Here is a 19801-nt window from a genome sequence, read left to right on the forward strand (position 1 = left end):
TTATAAATAAATTATTTGTTATTTGAGCCTATACATCTTTTCCTTGTATTTGGTGCTTTGTTCATTAAGGTTTGTATTTTGCATTTCATCCAATCAGCGAGATATTCTCTTAAATCATTGGCCAATATATTTTTGGCTTATCGAGGTTGCATCCCAAGGAGATGCATCACATTTTCGGTCTGTGTTACCCCTGCACTTAGGTTTAATGTATTTTTTCCAGGACCTTGAAATATGTATATTGCAGGGGAGCAGGACAGGAAAGTAACAAGATGGAAAGCCTAGGACATGAATAACAGCACGCTTATGAGTAAGGCTCTCAGCCTCTCTGGGTTTTTTTTTCCACCAAAGTTTCACACAGCAGCAAACAGTTCCCAGTGGCGCCACATATAATGCAGTACTCTAAAAAGATCTGTTTAAAAAAAGTATTAAAATTTACCAACAAACACACAGCAAGTAAAAAGCTTTCAAACCAAACCCAAGTGTTATGAAATTCACAGAGGAAAAGTCACCCATTATTAACAAAAGACAGTGCACAGTGGAAGAGACTCACTTTTCGAATCCTGAGGGACTAATAGATTCCTGACTAAACTGGATAAATGGCAATTTTGCAAATTTTACTCTTAGCTGGAGCCCTCAGCAGGATCAGTCTAATGGCAAGCTGCATAATTCATTTTTACACTTTTGATTTATTTTTAGCTCAAAGAAAATTGATTTAGATATTAGTCTTTTTCATAATTAATGATCAGTCTTTCAGATCTTCCGTGGGAAATATCTTGGACCCAGTTCTGTTCCCACTCACTCTAGGGAGCAGCATCTGTCCTGGAGTTAAAAAGATCGGTATCCAGTATGTAGCATGTGTGTGAGAGATACACATAGACGCCTACATTTGAGGACTTTGACGCTGCACTCCTTTCTACAGTACAGTCTACACAACAGTACATATCTCTTCAACTGTATCGAGTTGGGGAGAGGTAGCATGTGGGAAACAACAGGGATCTAGCTTCAGTCCAGTCATATTTAGTAACTTCATTAATGATCTGGACCAGCATGTTAGCGAAATTCTCAAAAAATGAGTGGAGCTACAATTACCAATGAGGACAGAGAACTAACCCAGAGAACCAAGAAACTGACAGAAAACAACAAATTGATATTTCACAGGGAAAACTTCAAACTCCTACAGAGGTTGCAGTTTAAAATAGCTTCATTATGAATGGTTATCACCCAGTGGTGTGGAGATGTTCTTGTTTTTACTTTTTTTAAATATAGGCTAATAAGCAGTATTAATATTTAGCTCTAATATAGCATTTTTCCTCCATACATCTCACAGCACTTACTGCTGTGTCTCCGAGGCATAGTATCATAGACTATTTTAGAGGTTGGAGACACAGTGGCCAAGGTCAGAAATTTCTCACTTGAGTGGGAAAGGGCTGGGACAGCACAGTTGCATGCTCTGAAATAACCTAGATTCTCAGTCTAATCATCATGCAGATATAGCCGGCTGCACACGAAGGAGAAAAGTGATGATTGCATGGAACATTCCTCCCCAGAGGCCAGTTATAGGGGGGGAGGGGAGTGGAATGTGTTCACATTCACAGTGAAACTGAACAAACTACCTCTGGGAAAATGGCCCCTTGACCAGGGCCGGCTCTAGTTTTTTTGCTGCCCCAAGCAAAAAAAATTTTGGTTGCCCCCCCGGGCTCTCTCCCCCCCCCAACTGCACCCTCCTGCCGCCCCAGCCCTGGGTCACTGGTAACTCGCTCCCAGGGCGGGTCATTCAGCAGGAATTTTGGATGTGCACAGAACACAGACAGGATTGGTTCCCACATGGTTACAGAACTGCAGTAAAGTGGAACAATTTTCAGCGTGTGTGATTGAAGGATATCTGGATGCATATTATAAGACTGTCCTACATAAATGAGGAAAAGTTGAGGTGCCTTTATTATTCTTTTGTTCCACTCTTTGTTTCTATGGGGAATTTGCCAATGCCATATCACTGTCTTCCTTTTAAACAACTAAAACTAAAAACAAACAAACAAACAAACAAAAATGGCTGTTGAAAATAGCAATTCCAGTCCTAATAACCACTGGGATGCATTTCTTGCTCAATTTATTCTACTTTTTCTACAGCAAGTTACAGTGGATCAGTATATTTGATTTGGGAGAAATGAAGTAACAGCTGCCCAAATTGATCTTGAACACTCCTGAATGTTGAGAGTGTTCAAATCTGGAAGGCAGGTGCTAGATTGCCTTTCTGAATATTAGCTAAATCTGGAAAAGAAAAGTCAATTTCTGCTTCCATGGCTCAGAAGTGTAAATCCTCCTACGTGCCTGGTACTGTACCTAAAGCTGCCCAGGTCCTAGTAGAGCCTCCCTTCCCTTACTTTTCATTTTTAATTCTAGTGGGAACTCCCTTGCTAGGCTTCAGATAGGGAAGTGCACTGTCCATTTAGTCCACCCAATTCTTTCTTTGGGGGAAAGCCCAGGGCTGGGGCGGCAGGAGGTGCGGGGGAGGGGGGAGAGAGCCCAGGGCTGGGGTGGCAGGAGGTGCAGGTGGGGCCAGAGTTGGGGCAGCAGGGGGTGTGGGCGGGGGAGAGAGCCCAGGGCTGGGGCGGCAGGAGGTGCAGGTGGGGCCAGAGTTGGGGCAGCAGGGGGTGTGGGCGGGGGAGAGAGCCCAGGGCTGGGGTGGCAGGAGGTGCGGGGGAGAGCCCAGGACTGGGGCAGCAAGAGGTGCGGGGGAGGGGGAGAGAGCCCAGGGCTGGGGCGGCAAGAGGTGCAGGTGGGGCCAGAGTTGGGGCAGCAGGGGGTGTGGGCGGGGGAGAGTCCAGGGCTGGGGTGGGAGGCGGCAAAAAAACTAGAGCTGGCTCTGTCCCTATCATTCACAGCAAGCTGCAGCATGAGGTTTCAATTCCACTCCTTCCCCCTCCCTTTCCTATTAATTGCAGCCAAGGGAATGCTGGGAAATGTAGTTCTTTTCCTGCTCCAGGGCTGGCTCTATAGGCAGGGAGCTAACCAAGGAACTACAGCTCCCAGGGCCCCCTGTTGGTTCTCAGCTCCCATGCTGTATTCTTGCACCCCTGCAAATTTGTCGCCCCAAGCAACTGCTTGCTTTGCTGGTGCCTAGAGCTGGCCCTGCCCTTGACAAATCTTCAGTGGGATTTCTAGTTTTGTACAAATGTTTATGTAACGAAGGCTGTAACTGGACCAGGGCCATTGAGCTACAGATGTTGTTGTGAATTCTGAAACACGTATTGTAGTGGCGTGCATAGTGGCAGAAGCTGTGAATATATAGTGACATTATTCAGATTTGTATATCATGGCTCTGTAGACAAATGCCTGATGAAATGCAGTCTGCATGTGTGTGTGACTGCGTGCAGGGAATAGCTGCTTCAGACCTTAAAAATCCTCCTCAACGTTATCTTTGTACAATAAGTCACTTCCTATCAGCCCAAATAATGCTGCCCACACAGAGTTTGAATAAACAGTATCACCAACGCCAAGCACTTAAAAATCCTGAGTCAGCCACACACACCCCCATAATAAGATTGTTAAACCAATCATGAGATCTTTAAAAATAATAAATTTGGGCTTTTTATTTGCGGTGTGGGGTTTGAGCCTTTAGGATTACTGTTTTCAGGCCTTTCTCTGCAACCACGAGGGCTAGAAACTTTTTTCAAATGAAAGCTGAGTTCTCCCCATAATAATTAACCCCCAGCTCGAGGAGTCATGTTAAAAATAAAGTGTGAGACTCATGATAAAATTGCAAGAGCTGGCAACACTGAGCAGAGGGAGTCTTAAAGGGTTTTAGAGGGAAGGAACGTCTCTCTCATCTATCCAACCTTTGGCTTCACACAAATGGGCCGTGCAGCCATGGTGCCATCACTACTGCAGAGCATAAACTGTAATAGGAGCCGGGGACCTGCACATTGCTTACACAGGAGCTGTTAGGCCTGTGGATCTGTTGGTGCTGGTGCCACTAGGCATAACCCTAGGTAACTCGGGAGGGTGGAAGGCCATTAGTGTCAATGAAGCCTTCCTGCACTAGGCCCAAAAGAACCAAACTTCTCCCATGTTTAAACTCTAATCGACCTCACAAGCCAGGTGCAATTGGAATATGTAAGCAACCAGTTATCTGTGTGCAACCCCCTGCTCACACTGGTATCAAGTGGTAATAATGAGGCCTGCATGTTTCTGGCTGAAGGGAAAATAACAGTTCAAAGGGAAAAAGGACAACAGTTTAAAGAAGTTACTAACAAGCTAGACTTATAGCCGCCAAGATGATGTAACTGCTTAAATGTAATTGCTTGCTACTTGCTTAAAGTAAACTGTTATAGGAGAAAGGGGGGTTGGGTGGGTGAAGGGGGGGGGTGAAGCCTAAATGCAAACGAATAAAAAGGGAAAACTGTTTGTCTCAGTGTGCTTGATCTGAGACATGTCTGTCTCCTTGCACCACTTTGAGATCTCAAATAAACTTTGTTTGCTTCTCCACCCTGATGTGTTCATTGCCGCGAAGCACACCGGGGAACGAACCCCACTGTTGCTGTCCTCGGGCCCTCTGTGCCGGCAACAGTTTCACTGGCCATTCTCCCATCCTACCCCTAACTTGTCCCTGCCACAACCTGAACACCCCTCTGTATTGCCAGGAACCCAGGCACCATAACGTGGAGCTCAGACTCACACAGCAGAACCACGGCAGAGGTGACACTTAAGTCTTTCTGCAGCCATAGGAATTTATCTCATTTGTTAGCAAATCCTCCGAATGGCCATCTTTAAATGGTATGGGCAGCTACCGCTGGGAGATGACAGAAACTGCAAACATTGTAAAGCCCCCATGAAAAGAAGTGGGCAAGGGGAAGATGCGAGGTTAGAAGGGGCACGCTTGCTATACCAGGACAACGTCTTTTCCAAATGTAAGAAAGGTGCAGTCAATGGGTGAGTCTTTCTTAAAGCCCTTAGAAACACTTCTTGGTCCAAAAAGATAATATCTTTCACTGATGGTCAGACAGGGGGAAAGAGGGGCGGTGGGAATGCCATAGCTACAGGGGCAGGGGCAAGGTTGTTCAGCTGCTTTAACTGCACTTCTTTACTTTCAAATTTTTAGCTTGCTTTTAGATTTAAAATTCAGGCTGAATTGCCTGGGTTTCTGCTAACTACAGCAGTGTTATAAGGTTTGGGGTTTTTTTATCCTGAAGTTACTGCTAGGTACTCTGAATCTTAGCTTTAATCAAGTTAAGTCTAGAATATATTACCAGTAGCAGTGTAGCAACCCTAACATGCTCAGCTATATAGCACCATACAGTCTGCAAAATAGTTGTACATTAGGGACTTGCTTTATTGTCAGTGAGAAAGTTGACAATGATACCAGCATTTTCCTTTACTCTGGAAAAAATACCATTATGTATTAAACCTCACCAAAGATGGGCCAAAAAGGACCGGGCTTAACAATGCTCGTTAAAATGGATTAAATATTGCTGCACTAACAACTGCAAAGTTCTATATGACACGCTGACTCTTTTTTTTTAAATTAGTGTCTAGAACAAGGTTGATTTCTCATATCCACTTATCTGAAGGTCTGCTTGCAAGGAGAACCAGTTCACGCTTTAATGAGTCACTCCAGCACATGTAACACAGACAATCTCCCAATGGTGCCTTGTTCTTTTTTTCTGAGTCACACGTTTCCCAGGTGGCACTTACTGAATACAGATGGACTGATTGCCACCGTACACATTCAGTTAAAAGCTGGAACGTGAACCAGACACATTGCAGAGAATGTTCATCCGGGTGAATTTGCACCTTAAAATAGTGGTAGAATCCCACCTTTACACTAGAATCATTATGTCAGCATATGGCATCATGTGTGTTATCCGGGCTGGTGCAAGGAAGTTTCACGCCCTAGGTGAAACTTCCACCTTGTGCCCCCCACCCAGCCCTGCAGCAGCTCCCCCTACCCCGCCCTGAGGCGCCCCCCCCCCCGTGGCAGCTCCCCCTCTCCCCCAGGAACTCCCCCCCCCCCAGGGAGCCATGCGGCAGCTCCCCACCCCAGCTCACCTCTGCTCCGCCTCCTCCCCGAGCACACTGCCCCGCTCTAATTCTCCTCCCCTCCCAGGCTTGCGGCGCCAAACAGCTGATTGGCACCGCAAGCCTGGGAGGCAGGAGAATTAGAGCGGGGGCTGCGTGCTCGGGGAGGAGGCGGAGCAGAGGTGAGCTGGGGTGGGGAGCTGCCGCACGGCTTCCCGGGCTGGGGAGCTGCCGCGGGGGGGGGGGGGGGGGAGGGAGCTGCCGCAGGGCTCCCCACCCCAACTCACCTCTGCTACATCCCCTCCCTGAGCATGCTGCCCCCGCCGGCAATGACAATAATTGCATGGAGCAGTCGCTGCGCTGGGAGAGGGAGTCTGAGCCGCACGTGTCAGCGCGCCGCCGGCAGCCCAGCCCAGGAACGCTGTATAAAAAAAAATGGGGGCACCGCTTTTTGGCACTCCCAAATCTTGGCACCCTAGGCAACTGCCTAGTTTGCCTTAATGGTAGCACTGACCCTGTGTGTTATTATGGACGTTTTTGTGTACACTTTTAAAATAATTATTTTAAATGAATTAACTAAATATCTCAGGGTTTGTGGGCCACATCCAGGAAATAGGTGAGAGATAGGCAGCTAAGTTTTGAAAAGGTATGTTAAGGAAGAGCGTGAGTTTGCAAGGCATATAGGACAATACTCCATATGTGTGTATATATATATATATAGGGAGAAGCAGGGGAAGGAGCTGTACGGGAAGATTTGGCAAACCAGTAAAATGCCTGAACCCACTACTGCTTATTGCTAAAAGCAGCCAAGTCAGCAGGCTGTAAACTGGCCATCTCACAGCCTCAGCTTGACCAAGGCAGGAGGGGAGGGGCTTTTGGGTGCCATAGAAAGGGCAGCTTGACCCCGCATCCTTCCTGATAAGAATTGTGTTGAAGTTGCTGATACATGCATTTTAGAAGAGCAGGATGTGCCCTCAGGAATGCGTCTAACAAGGTCTCAAGGCTGCAAACTCTGGGGGAAAAAAAACCCACACCTGATTAATCAATAATCAGAAGAAAACCTCTTGCTTGATCATTGGAACTGCTTGCTTAACAAGTTTTCTTTAAAGGACATGTCATTCTATTACTAATGTATAAATAAGGGGGAAAAGTTTGAGGTAGTTGGACTCTTCTGGACTCTCCCTCTGGATACATCTTGCAGTCCCCAGTGGCAGACGGGCTGCTGCTGTGCCACTCGCGAGCCGCACTCAGCGTTGGTAATTATCGAGGGTTGGGGGTGTTTTACTAACCTGTTGCGGACATGTGTGAGTGCTTGAGACTGACTAAAAGTGTAGCTTTAAGTGAAAGCTGTCTTGTGTTGTCCTGTTTGTGCCAGCCCTCTATCGCTCGGGCGGCCGTGTCTCCCCAGATTTATTTCCTGACACCACCTCGCATAGAATAAAAGTTACCAAGAGCTTTGGGCTGAAAGAACCCCGGGTAACAGAGCACCCCCGGGCACTCTGTGGGCACAGTGTCGTCCAGGAATGAGGAGTGGTGGGCAGCCAAGATGTACGCAGAGGCAGAACTGTAAAGGGCAGCATGAGGGGTTTGACTGCAATGTGGAGAGAGACTGGAAGCTAATGCAGTGGGGGGGGGGGCAATATAGCATAGTGACACTACTAAGAAGAAATTTTTCATTAGTATCTTATCATTAAATTCACTAAATTAATGACACTTTCATTCATAACTCAACAGAACTTCTCTGAATTTTATCAAAACCAGCAGATTATAAAGATAGCAGAAGTATTAAATTGCAAGCAAGAAAAATAAAATATGGTTATAACTACAGAAATAGCTACATAGCTTATACACAATGCTGAAAGCTCATCAAGAACTGTTAATAAACTCTTATGAACACAATCATTGCAAATTCATAATTGGATATTAATCTGATCAAACTGTATTCTGGGAAGACAATTTTGCTTTCACCAGGGAGCACTATAGGTCATGTTATTTGTCAAGGCTGAATCCCCATTCTGTCACTCTGAGTGCAGAAGGTGGGGGCCTGCAAGGACTCTAAAAATTAATACTTGCCACTCCAGGCTTGTATTAAACTCCCAAGGTTACAGCTTTTCTCTGACCGTGGCTTGGTAAACGCTGCCACCACCCAAATAAAAAAAAACCCCTTTGAACCCAGGAAGGAGCACTTGGGAATTCCTCCCTGTGGGGTACCCTCAATCCCTTTCACCCCCCCCCCCCCCTCCAGGGAAGAGCTGAGAAAGAAAACAAAGGAAATTAGCTGTGGCTATCAGCTAATCAAACAATATGCACAAACCTCTTCGGACACCAAAAATCCAATCCTGTTCTTAAAAAGGTAAATTTTTATTAAAAACAAAAAGGGAAAAAATACATCTGGAACTTAGGCTTTTGCTAGATTTTAAAAGAGCAATTCCAAAAATCAAGCACCCACAATAGTTTTCTTGGGGATTCAGCTTAAAGGTTACAAGCAAACAAGAGCATCTGGGTTTAACACAGAGGAAATCCACAAGCCAAAATAAAAAAATCAAAGAAATAACCCTAATTGCGTCTTTTTAGACATTCCCTAATTTTACTTACATATCTGAGGCTCCAGATAAGTAGGTTCGAGGTATGAATTGATAATCTATAATCATACCTGGTTTAAAGCTGGTTACAGCATTACTGCTCCATGTCCCTGCAGCCTAGAGAACAACAGACAAAGGGAAAGTTTCTTTCCCAATTTTAAAAAGTTCTACCTTCCCATTGGCTCTTTTGGTCAGGTGCCCACTGCTTTTCTTTTACCTGTGGACTTGTTAACCTTTTACAGGTAAAGCAAGCAGAGAACAGACCAAGAGGGATTTTACAGCTAACTGGCTGGCTCGGTGTCTATCAAAGGAAGCTACTTCCCTCCCCTCCCTCTTTCATGTATCACATTATTAAAGAAGCTTATCAAGGCCTATCAAACCTCTATGACTATCAATGTTAGTAGTAACTGGTCACAAGGGCCAATGGGGCTAAACCCACCAATTCAATCACCTTTTCTTCTTTAAAGCAACCCCCTTTTTTGGCAGACGTTGCCTTTTCCCTCCTCTTCTCCAGCAGCAGACAGGAGAGCACAGCAGGGGGTGTGCCTGGGAGAAGAGAGGCAGGACTGGCAGAGTCTAGCTGCTTTAGTGCTGCAGTCAGTGGAAGGAGGGGCAGGTGAGGCTGCTGGGGTCTAGCTCCTAAGAGAGCTCCTCCCATCATCACAGACATAGAGCAAGGCTGAGATCAGCGCATGCTCACAGGCTCCCTACTTTGGGGCTAAAGAATTGCCCCAGTGGGAGCAGGGGCTCAGCATCCAGAGCAGAGCTGCACAGAGAGAAAGATGAGGTAGAGGAGGTGAGGAGCTGGCCAGCCTGTAATTTCAGGCCAATGACTTAGGAGAGGCACCAGTGACTTTGTAAAGGGGCTAAAAGGCAGAGAAGGGGAAGCCTATGACCCAGCAAGGGCCATGTGGTAGTGAGCAGAGCAGAGCAGAGCAGAGGGAGGCTGCCAGTCAATTTTAAAGAGCAGTAGGGGAGCAGAGGTGGGAGTTACAGCAGAAGAGCTATGGGAGAGGGGGGAAGGGCATAGCATTTACTTCTTGGGGCAGGGGAAGAGTCCCCAATGATCTAATTGGTTGGGTGCTTTTCTTTGTGAGATCAGAAAATATTTGTGGGGGGAGAGTGCTCAGAAATATTTTGTCAGGTAGGGGTGGGAGGTGCATCCCATTTCCAGCCCCAACCCCCACCATTTATTTGGGCCACTTACCAGCCACCATCAGTAATTGTCCAGTCAAAGTAAATTCTCTGAGGTTAACAGTTTGTGTAATTCTGTTATTTACTAAATAAGGACTAATTTGGCAGTTGTTGCTATGGTCACTACACTTTATAGGTACATTCCCTCATGCTCTCTCACACCCACACAGAAGATTTCCTAATATATTAAAATACCAACCCCAAATTCACTCTATCAGTGTTCAGTGGTTTCAGGTGTCATAATACTCCCGTGCTAGTTAGGCTTAATCATAGGTAGTTGTTCAATAACCTTAACATTCAAATCACCCTACACATACATTTTATCATCAAACACTGTTACAATCCTGCCACTCTTAATTTCAGTAATTTAAGATGTTTGTTCAATATTTAAAAACGATATCTGTTTCATATGCTATCTCGAGCCATGTATTTAAGTCATTTCAAACTTCAAGTTGCTTTAGATGACATCTTTTCAATTACATCCTTTCACAGTATATAGAGCAGTTACTCATCGAACAGAAGGAGTCATTCAGATGTACTGAGTTTTCAAGGTCACTACATTGTTAACAAACCTTGTTATCGGACACACGTATTAATCATAAATCTGAGTAACAGCAACGATTAAGCCACTCAGTTCCTTTCAAACCTGTTGCACACTTTCTAAAAAATGGTCACTTCAAGTCTGATCCAAGGCCCATTAAAATCAATGGAAAGACTCCCATCAGCTTCAGTGAGCTTTGGAGTAGGCCCTTAATAAAGAAGCAAACCATCACCATTATAAAAGAGTATACAGCAGACTGATCACTTGGATAATAATACCAGTGAGTTGTTCAGACATCCGCATATCAGTTACAGTTCATAGCTATAGCAGTCATCTCAGGAAACAGATGGAACTTGAGGTCAGCTCCAGGTGGTATTGTCATTACATTTTAGCACCACAGATTTCTCTTATTGTTAGAAAGCATGACTTAAATATTGTCTCTGTTTGATGGGTCTTGTTGATGTTGCCGCATGATAAACTGTTAAGAAGGGATGGTCTTTGAGGTATATTCAGGTCTCTCCTATTCTGTTCCCAGGTTTCTGTATTTCAAACAGAATGGAAACAAAGAAACAGACGTGTTCCTTCTTTTATGAGGCATCCAATGAGTAAACCTGTGGCATCTATATTTTTGTGTGCCTTCCAGCAATATATACTTGAACCAACTGGTGCAGAAGGTGCACTTTTGTACATCATTTTCCTCATTACTTAATAGGAAGCCCGCTCTGGGTTTGATTATGTGAACTTACTTTCTAGTAAATAAATTTTCTCTTTTGGGATATTTTTTAATCGCCATGGGGTATTTTGGCTGGACTGTGATCAGGTGATATGAGGTCCACCTGCTGTAATATTTCCTTTGTCTCGTGTCAATGTTTTCGCTGTTGTTATAGCAGATAAAATTCACAACAACATTCACCTATGTGCAGAGTATTAAACAACACCCTTTGTATTGTCTCTTCATATAAGGATTAAGGCTCTTAAAAACATGATGTATCAATAACTTCTACCATTTAGCATATGTAACAACCTATATGGAACTTGGAGGGAAGACTACAGGTTGCAGGAAGGAAGCATTTGTACACATGGCTAGAATGCTAGCTGCAGCATCTCTGTGAACTGTCCTCTTGAAAATGAGCCTGATTAGTTGACAAGCATGCAGTCCTTTCTTCATGTTATCACCCAGCCCTCAGGAAATGAAACATTCTGGATATAAACATCCCCCATTTATTGAACTGAGAGAGCAAAATTATTTTGATAGTTTAACAAAAAAAATCTATGGAAAAACCTGCTTTTGACTGATTATATTAAATATTTAATAGGAAAATCTGGCTAGGGAGGTAGCAAGCAGAGATCTCTGCTGGTTATGCGTGTGTTCATTTTACTGTTACCATATTCTTCCTACACCTTCTTTTGTTTGTTTTGTTCATCTGTTGTGTCCTGTCATCAGCCTAGACAGTAAGCTCTGGAAGATGAGCACTGTCTAATGTATATGTTTGTATGTTGCCGAGCACAATGAAGCCTCAGACCTTGATTGGGCCTCTAGATACTAATGTAATGCAAGGTCTCGCTCTCATATAAGAGACCCTAGTTTGGGTGTGCTGTGGTTGGAATGTCAGCCAAGGAAGGTGATTTTAGCAGCAATGAGCAGGACAGATCACACACCTCCCAACATTTCAAGTGGCTAATATGGGATGCAGTGACCATCCACCCCTCTGCAAATGGAGATGGAGGGATAGATGGACCAAACCTGAGTGGCCCTGTGACCCTAGGTGCCAGGTTGCAACACTACTTTGTTTAGGGGGTCCTCTCAAATGCTGGGGAAACTGCCCCTTTGTCCCCCTTCCTGGAGGGCTCTGAATGAAAGAACTCTTCTGTGTCAACTGGGACAGGGGAGTTTGGGGGATTAAAGCAGGACAGTCCCCTGAAACTCAGGTGTGTTGGGAGGTCTGAGATTGGAGGAGTACAAAGTGAGAGGAGAGGAGAGCACTGTGTTGTGGTAGTCAAGGTGAGGTTCAGAGGTTCTGCTGTGGGGATGGAGACGTTAGTATGGATTTTGGAGCTATGGTAATGCAAGAACCAGCAGGATTTAGCAATAGCATGAATGGGGGTTTAATGGAGAAAGGGGAGGAAAATATAACACCACGGTTGCCAGGCTGAATGAATGGAAAGATGGTGGAGTGGTGAAAGTCAGATAGGTGCTTTTGAAAATGCCACCAAAGGAGTTTTGTTTTAAGCATGTTGAGCTGGAACTGTAGTTGGACATCCAAGACAAGCTATCAGCGAGAGAACTGCAGGGATGGGTTTTAATGGAGTAGAGCGGTAGGTTTGAAAGCCATCAGCGCAGAGATTCTAACGTGTCTGTGAGAGCAGCTGAGATCACCCAGGTCATTGGTTATAAGAGGAAAGGAAGAGACGAAGGTCAGATCCTTGAGGGCACTAAGGGTGGGAGAAGGGTGGATCAGGAGACAAGGAGAAATGTGTTGAGAAGCCTCCTTCCAAGCAAACCCTGGGTTCATTTTGAAGGTGACATTAAGCACAAATAAAGTTATTTTCAATTATAGATTCCTTATCTGCACTTTGTGCCACTATTTATGTATTCTCTGATCACACTCAGCTCTGTTTACCTAGCCCAGATTTTCAGATAGGGATTTAAAAAGAAGTAGGCTTTGATATGTTTTATTTGCATTTAACTACCTCCACAGAATCAAAGAGAAATGAAAACTGGTAAAATTAAATAGGTTTATGAAATTGCAGCTGACAAATGCTGCAGATGTAAAATCCAAATGGATCCCAATGACATTTGTGTGGTATTTGGAGTACTTGCTCCTTATGTGTACAATGGCATGGCATTATGTAATAGGCAAATGTAAAAGCAGTCAAAGGAATGCCCAGAGACCTTCTGAGGTCACTCAGTTTAAAATTGCAGGGCTTTTATTTCACATATTTAAACAGCTGGGGAGCCATACAAACTGTCATATGGAAAGAGGTCAGGTTCACTGATGATTTGCACAGCTTTTATGTCCTTTGTTAAGAAAAACTTTAAGGTATAGTATAGGGTCAAGATTTAGCCTCTTGTAGCACAAAGGTAGCCATCTGAACCAAGCTTCCACAACTTCCAAATTCCCAGTCACATATTTCATAACCCTCTTTGATTCAGGATGGATTTTTCTTACGCCAACTAGGATGTTAGAGGAATTAAATCCAAGTTAGTATCAAAGAGCAGGGACAATGTACTCTTTTATGCCACCTCACCATCCTTCATGCAACTCTCCTCACAACACGCTTGTGAAGCAGGACTATTATCCCCATTTTGCAGATGGGGAACTGTGGCAGAGAGATGGGGGCAGATTTTAAAAAGATAAAGATAGGTGCCTTGTGAAATTTTCTGAAACACCAAGTTGCCTAATTCCTATTTAATTACCTAACTGCCTTTTAATATCTGGCCCTAAGTGACTTGCCAAAGGTCACCCAGACAGTTTCTACCAGAGTTGGGCACTGAACCTGAATCTCAGCCTAGTTCCTTAACCACTGGACCACCCTTCCCCACTGGTTGCACTGCATCCTACTCTAGATGTATTACTCACACTGCCTTAAAACCAATGGAATTACTTGAGTAAATGCATGTGAGGGCTCCACAATTGAAATCAGTGAAATTCCAAATGGAATAAAGTACTACTCCAAATGAGTAAGGCATCAGAATCTGGCCCTCAGTGTGTTACTGACTTTTCAGGGTAGAGGGGGTTTCTCACTGGGAAGTGTTGCATTGTGATGGAAAGTGAAGTTTTAAAAGGAACAAACAGTGTGACAGGAGGAGGTCAGGGGCATAGTGCTGCTGTGTACTCTGTGGCTGAGGTCAGAAAACTGACTCCAGGGGAGCAGGCAGGTTTCAGCAGCAAGATGAAATGTTTGCCAAGAGCTTTAGTTTTTGTATAATGCTGCCAGCCTACAACTGAAATAAAAACAGAACCAAGCATGAGCAGGAGAGAAAAGAGCCATTGTGACATTTGACTGAAATGCCAAGTCTTTTGTACTATCTGTCTGTGAGCTAAATCGGGCAGTGCCTGATAAGAACCAGCTGTAAGGTGGGGCTGGAATGGAGGGACAAAGGAGTGAGGGGCATTGCCTCAGGTTCTGAAACGTGTGTGTTTCTTAAGAAATGTTGGCCAATGGGATTGCTTAGAGCAAAGTCCTAGGGTGGGATCCACAAAGGTAGTTAGGTGCTTAAGTCTTGGGTTTAGGTGTCTAATTCCCTGTTTTGGCCCCACTGCCATCCACAAAATTCCCCATGAGAGTGAGACTGGGAATGACTCTGTAGTCCACTGGTTAAGGCACCCAGGAGCGCCGCCAGGGTTTTTGCTGCCCTAGGCGGCAGCGCTCCTCTGAGCATTTGGCGGCAGGGGGTCCTTCCGCTCCGCGTCTTCAGGGCACTTCGGCGGTGGGTCCCGGAGCGAGTGAAGGACCCACCGCCGAATTTCCGCCAAAGACCCGGAGCAGAAGGACCCCCCGCCACCGAATTTCCGCTGAGAATGGCAAAATGCCACCCCCGAAATCCTGCTGCCCTAGGCGACCACCTAGGGTTGCCTAGTGGAAGCACCAGCCCTGAATGCACCCACGTAGGAAGTGGGAGATCCTAGGTCCAGCCCCCCTTCTCCAATCACTTTTTCATTATTTATCCACTGTGGAACAGCTTCAACAGGCCAGACTGCATGAGCCCCACATCAGACTATCCCATTGCTGAGTGGTTGGAGCACCTTCCTAAAAAGTAGGAGACTCCTGGTCAAATCCTTTCCCCTGCCCCCCAGCAGAGAAAGGGGAATTGTACCTGGGTCTCCCACATCCCAGGTAAGTCCACTAACCATTGGGTTAAAAGTTGCCAGGTGGGTGGCACCACCACCATGGATCACTCAGAAGAGCTCTGCACCTCATCCCAAGATAGGGGCAGGGCTTAGCACACAGCCCTCCCCTCGGCATTTCCTACTGGCTGGCTTAGGTGACTCCCTGCCTCTCATTCCGGCTTTTGTGGGTCATATTCTTAGGCACCTACTCCTCCTCATTCATTGTACAGGGAGTCTGAGTGCCTGACTTGGCTTTGTGATTCACAGTGTTGTTCCTGTGATTTTCTACATGCGGTGATGCTCAGGATTCCAACATCAAAGTCCTTTTGTGGATCCCACCCAAGATATGCACATGAATCAGATTGATAGTGACCAAAAGTCATTACCGCAGGACAGCTGTTTAGTGCCCTAGGCTGGCTCCAGGCACCAGCTTGCCAAGCAGGTGCTTGGAGCGGCCACTGAGGAGAGGGGCGGCACGTCCAGCTATTTGGCAGCAATTCGGTGGAGGGTCCCTCACTCCCGCTCGGAGCGAAGGACTTCCCGCCGAATTGCCACCGCAGATCGCGATCGCGGCTTTTTTTTTTTTTTTTTTTGCGTTGCTTGGGGTGGCAAAAACCCGGGAGCCGGCCCTGGCCCTAAATAAAATGATCATATGGTTTCCATCCAGATCCAGGTGAAAAATCATCACCCCCTTTTTGGTACCATTAATGCTGTTTTGGGTGGTCTGAGCAAGGATTGTCTCCCATTGAAGGGGTTAATAAAATTCCAATTAAATACAGTTCTATTTCTCATTGGAAATGGGTTCTCATGCAAAGAACCATCTGGCATGGTGTCCAGCACCTTCATCTAAATTGTCCATTTACCAGGGCATTGAGTCTCTTGTTTTTTCCCCTGAAAACATTCATAATCCTGTGTCCTAGATGTAGTATTCAGGGAAATAATGCAGTTACATTTGTTTAAGCAAAAGGTTTGATTTTTCTTACACAATGTATGTTAAACAGTACAGAACTCTGTATCAAAACAGAATATCAGTACAAAGATCTGTCCAACAAAGGAAACAATAATTGGGATTTTCAAAGGAGCCATTGGAATTCAGTGGGTTTTGGGCACCTAACTCCCTTATTTAAGTGTCAAGCTATTAATAATGTTCCTATGGCATGCTATAATATCTACTTTGCAACTGCTGCCCCCCCTCCCACACACTTGTTTGTTTTTTTTTAATTATCCTGAATGTGTTTCCTTTTATCAATGAAAGAGGAGGCGGCAAGGGACAAATTAAGGAAAAGTGTGAACTCTAAGGCAAATTATGTTGTGAAATAATTTTTGGTTGAAACTTGCCTTAGTGACCAATTGGAATTCTACATTACCCTTTTGTGACTTACTATGGATAAGGCTAAAATGTAGTCGTGTATTTTTAGTAAAAGTCATGGACAGGTCACAGGCTCTAAACAAAAATTCATGGCCGGTGACCTGTCCATGACTTGTACTATATACCCCTGATTAAATCTTGGGTGCTCTGCAGCAGGAGCTCCAGAGGTGCTGGGGGTGCTCTGGGGCGGGGGCGGTTCTGAGGATGCAATGGGTGTTCTGGGGCAGGGATTTCCGGGGGTGCCACAGGTGCTCTGGGGCTGGGGGTGGCAGCATGTGGCCAGGGACCGCTGCTGGTGCTCCAGGGTGGGAGGGGTGGTGCACGGCCCGAGACTGCTCCAGCAGCAGATGGTGCAGCTGACCTGGAGGCCGTCGCACCGGCCACTGCAGAAGTCACTGAGGTCCCGGAAAGTCACAGAATCCATGACTTCCATGACAGATTCGCAGCCTTAACTATGGATACTGCCAACATGAGATCCTAAGTGCACACACACAAGCCTTGTCTACACTTAAAACGTATACCTGTTTAGCTATGTCAGTCGGGGTATGGACAAATCTCCCTTGCTAGTGACAGAGCTTTGCCAACAAAATCTCCAGTGTAGATGCAGGTATACCAACTGAAGAATGCTTCTTGTCATCATAGCTAACATCGGTCAGGAAGGTGGTACGATACTGGCCAAAAAACTCTTCCTGTCAGTGTACAATAGTGTCTACATAAGGGGGCTATGCTGGCACAACTATGCAGACATAGGCTCCCTCCACGCACACACTTTTCAAATCTACACATTCACATATGCAATCACCTCACTCTTCTCTGAAATACAGCCCTCTCTAGGTTAGGATGCAGAAACTGTTAATGGTATAGAGCAACACTGGAGCTTAGGGCAAGAAGTGAAGACACATACAATACCCTATTGAAAGTGCAAGCGATTTAAGAAGGAGAATGTACAGTAAGTACCCAAAATGGAATTATAGGAACCAGAAATGTAACAAAGTATTACTAAAATTGTAATACAAAAATATAAGTGCTTTCTAGCAAAGTAATAATAGACTGACTGACTGCTACTGTGTTTGTAGAGTGCCTAGCACAATATGGCCCCCTTCTTGGTTGGCCCTTAGGCACTACTACAGTAATAAATAAATAAATCCAGCAGTCATTGATTACTCGGGGATGATAGCATTTTTTACATCATTCCCATAACTGGTTCATAATTGGAAAAGATAAAACAGCTTTTAATCTTGTTATCTAACTGATTAGCATCGACTTTTACACCCTGTACGCCGAATTATAATGGAATTCCCATGGAACTAAGTACAACAGTGAAAACAGAACAATACATCTGACAAATATTATCACAGTAAACACTAAAGCACATAACAACTTGGCTTGTATTTAAAATGTTTCACAGGTACCCGCTCACCTGCATGGACAATATGTCAGATATGAAAAAAAAATCTCCTTATGCCTTATGTTTTTGTCATAATATATTTTCTTGATTTCTGTTTTACTGCAGATGAGTGACTGAGTGGAAAGATTGTGCACTCCACAGTGGTAATCTATAATTAATTAGAAATATTGGAAGCAAATATGAGCCTAGATGCTACTTGGATAGCAATGAACATACTGTTTTCCTTACAGTTCATATTTATTGTAGTTTTGAAGGACATGACCAAAATGCAAGTTCTCATGAAAGTCAGCAGAATACAAATTCAACGTAACATGTACATCAATTTTCAAAATTGTATTCTCAAACATTTGTTTTTCATCACTCACTCTATAAACTGTCTCTATTGCTTTTGTACTTCAAGTGCATTTAAAAATATTTTGAATTAACTATGACTTATACTGAAGATGTTGAGTTATATACCAAAATATTACAGTGAGTCAATACATACAAAAATATGAAGACAATAAAATTACTATTAACAAAAGAGAAGAAAAACATATAAGTAAAGGGAAAAGCTAGCCAGGTTTTTTTTTTTTTTTTATTAAACAAATTGTGTATTTTCCATATGCCTCACAAGAAGGTGGCATGTCTGAATACCATTAGCACAGGTACCCTTTTCAGTACTGGTGAGATTTTGCAATAGGTAATATAGCTCATCTCTCAATGACAGTTTGGACCACACCGGCTTTTTTAGAATCCTTTGTCATGTAACAGTGTAGGCATGGTTATGTGATATTATTTTTCTTAATGAAATGTGTCATATCAACATATTTTTCATTGATAGCACCCAACTGCTACAGCCCTCTAGTCAGCGTCTCTACTACCCCAGCACCCACTATTGCACCTAGCAACATCCACCTCTAACAACATCTAGCCAGCACCCAGAACATGTCACCCATTCAGCATCCGCATAAGCCCACCACCCCACAAAACCAGCTGCAGTTCCTTCTTGTAACCACCAAGGATTGTGGAATGTCACTGCAAAGTATTGTGGGATTGGGGTCATGAAAAGAAACCATGGCTAGCTGTGTGGTCCAGGCTGGAAAGGTTTGGGAACCCCAGAACTAGCATAGCCAATTTACACGTATAGCTCTGAAAGAGAGATAATGGATTGACTTGCACTACAAGGCTTGTATTGATCAGGCTTTAGAATGACATATTTCATCATAAATTTAGCAATATCTGCCCTTCCTTTGAAATTGTCCCTATGACTGTTGCAATCCACAGTTGTGAAGCCATAATGATTCCACATACCTTAGGCCACCCAGATTATAAAGCTGGATACTAACCAATGTACAAAAGTGGTGGAAAAACACCTCCTCACATGGATGCTGCTAGTTTGATATTCAAGTACCTGCACCTGAGAAACATGAGGATTTCTTTGCAGAGATACCAGCTGCTATAGAGTGAATGTCCCATATGCAGAGTCTACACTTCATCTCATTTTACAACTGGAATTTTATCTATAATGTTCCCCTTCCTATCCTTGTTAGAGCACACAGCTATATATACCCTTCCCGTCCTTGTTAGAGCACACAGCTATAATATTTGGAGCACTATACTCTTTTACATCTTTGGAATGCAGTGGAAAATTAGCACCAATCATGTATCTTGGAGTGTAGATTTCAATAATTTGGTAGTAAAGTGTAAAGCATGCCATTTGTTCGCAGATAGTCAATAACTAAAATAATCAATAGCATAAATGAAAAAAATAATGTTCAACTTCTTGAGTATTAAAGGAACATAAGATTGAGCATTATAGCCCCACAAAGGGTTGTAAGATCAACCAAGTTAAAGAATAATAGAAATCTTTTGTTATAC

Source organism: Chrysemys picta, chromosome 2 (genome assembly GCF_011386835.1).
Source record: "Chrysemys picta bellii isolate R12L10 chromosome 2, ASM1138683v2, whole genome shotgun sequence".
Lineage (NCBI taxonomy): Eukaryota > Metazoa > Chordata > Testudines > Emydidae > Chrysemys > Chrysemys picta.